Genomic DNA, 2,876 nt, shown 5'->3' with positions numbered 1-2,876 from the left:
TGATGTCACCTTTGGTGTGGGAGGTATAGGAAATATTTTCTAGCCAGCAACGAAGTTTTTACCATCGAAATTCTTCCCATCGTCTCTTTGTCCTTTACAAGGAGTCGATGATAAAAGGCAATTTTTGGGATGCTTGCGGACCACTTTGCTTGCTGAGAGTGCTTCTCAGCTTGCTTGCTGAGAGTGCTTTTCAGCCTCTTTACTCGCCATTGTAGCGATGCATTTAGGAAGGTGGTGAGGCTAGTCCACCCTCTTACTCGACGATCCCACCATTACAGCGATGCATTTAGGAAGGCGGTGTGAGGCTTACTCAGCGATCAACCGAGAGATTAGCTTACTTTTAATTGTATTTCGTAGAGCATCCATTATTTGTATTTTTACATTTTTGTAATGAACGTTTGATAATAAAGGACTTCATTTGAACGTATTTCGCCCTGACCTTGTTATCCTTTAATCGTTCAACATATTTGATTATGATTTTATCTGTTCACATTCCCATAAAGAAGGAACATATTTTTTCAAATATTTGTCGTTAATGAATCTCACGTGCTTGGTGCCATCTAAATCTTTCAAGTGATATGCTCCATTGGGCAACACACTGTTTATTTTGTATAGTCCTTCCCAATTGGGCGACCACTTCCCATACTTTGGATCCTTGCTATGCAAAGAGAGTATCGTCTTCCAAACTAGTTCACCCAGGCTGAACGACTTGGCTATGACTTTTCTATTATAAAACTTAGCCATTCTTTATTTTTGAACTTGCAATCTATTTAAGACGTCCAACTTTAATTCGTCTAACCCTAATAAATTTTGAACTAGTGATTCGACATACTCATCATCATTCAACTTATGTTACAAGCACACTCTAATCGATTGCACGTTGATTTTCATAGGTAAAACGGCCTCTTGTCCATAAACAAGTTGGAAATGAGTAACTTTGGTACTTGATCGAGGTGATGTTCTATAAGCCCATAAGGCCTTGTTCACACATTCGTGCCAAGTTCTGACATTTTCATCTATCATCTTTCTGATAATATTTTTTAGAATCTTATTAGAAGATTCCGCTTGTCCGTTGGATTGAGCGTAGTATGGTGTGGAGTTCACTAATTTAACCCCAAACTCGCTCAAAAATTTGTTTACTTGATCCCCATTCAAAGATGTTCCTTGATCTACCATTAACATTTGTGGAATTCCAAACCTATAAATAATGTGATCACGGATAAACTCTATAACATTCTTCTGGATGATCTCTTTCAAAGGTATCGCCTCTACCCATTTGGTGAAATAGTCGGTTGCAACTATAACAAAAGTATGTTGCTTGGACGATGGGGGATAAATCTTCCCTATCAGGTCTATATATCAACCCTTGAACGACCAAGGTTTAATAATAGGTGACATCTCTCGTGCTGGCGCCCTTTGTATTGGACCATATTTTTGGTATGCTAAACAACTCTTTGCATACTGAACGCATAATTCTCCCATCTTTGGCCAAAAATATCCACTCCTAATAATTAACCATCTCATCCTTTGGCCAGCTTGATGAGCTCCACATATCCCTTCGTGCACCTCAGCCATGATCGTCTTGGCTTCTTGCAAATTTACACACTTTAGTAATACACCGTCGGAGCGTTTCTTAAACAACTCTTCATCTATTAGTGTATAGTTTAGCAAACACAGCTTCATTTTCCTACTAATCTCTCCATTAGGTTCTTGAAGGAACCTTTAATCTCTGTTCTCCAATCCATTGCATCTCCATCTTGTATGCAGTGGAGTTCAATCTTTCTCGCCCTTCTTTGAGTCACGGGCAATATGATTCCATACTCACAAGAAGACTTCCAATTCAAAACCTTTGAGTACCCTGAGGCCATTTGGGCTAACTCATTTGCCACGTCGTTATATATCCTATTAACGCATTGAAGTTCTACTTGATCGAATTCCTCTAGTAATTCTTGGGCGATCTCATATTGGCATATAATGGAATCATTTTGGCATTTAAAATCACCGATCAATTGATGGATCACCAATTGAGAATCGCCCCTAACGATCACATTTCTTACTCCCATATCTATCATTAGTTCTAGGCCTACAATTAAGGCTTCATATTCGGCCTGATTGTTGGTGTACATTCTGTTTAAAGTGAATGCGAACTTGTAGCAATCCCTAAAGGATTAATCAATGCTACTCCTACTCCTGCACCTTTAGAGGTTTTTGACCCATCGAAATACAACACCCAAGGTTTTAACTCGAACGAATTGATTTCTAGTTCGATTTCTTCAAGCACGTCAAGGCATGGATGATTGGCTACGAAGTTAGCCAAAGCCTGATTTTTGACTGCCTTTTGAGGTATATATTGTATTTCGAATTCTGATAAAGCTAATGTCCAAAGGCCTACCCTTTGGTGTAAAATAGGGCGCGAGAACATATACTTAACTAAATTTACTTTAGAAATTAAATAAATGGTTACGGGCCGTAAATAAGCCCTTAATTTTGTACATGTGAAATACAATGCAAGACATAATTTCTCGATAGCAGAGTAATTACATTCACATTTCGTTAACCGTCTACTTAAATAGTAAATTGCCCTTTCTTCACCAAATTGTTCTTCCCGTGCGACCATTCCAACTATTGATTCTTTTTCAACCGATACATACACTTTCATTGGCCGTCCTTGGATTGGTGACACCAACACTGGTGGACTTGATAGATATGTCTTCAGGCTTTCTAAAGCCTTTTGATGTTCTTCTTTCCAGACGAATTCGTCCTGATTTTTCAGCTTTAAGAGTGGCGAAAAGACTTTAGTTCACCCTGTACAGTTAGAAATAAAGTGTCTTAAAAAATTTACTTGGCCTAGAAACCTTTGCAACTCCTTTTTGTTG

Source organism: Olea europaea, chromosome 10, assembly GCF_002742605.1.
Source record: "Olea europaea var. sylvestris chromosome 10, O_europaea_v1, whole genome shotgun sequence".
Lineage (NCBI taxonomy): Eukaryota > Viridiplantae > Streptophyta > Magnoliopsida > Lamiales > Oleaceae > Olea > Olea europaea.
This window is presented reverse-complemented; position numbering follows the sequence as displayed.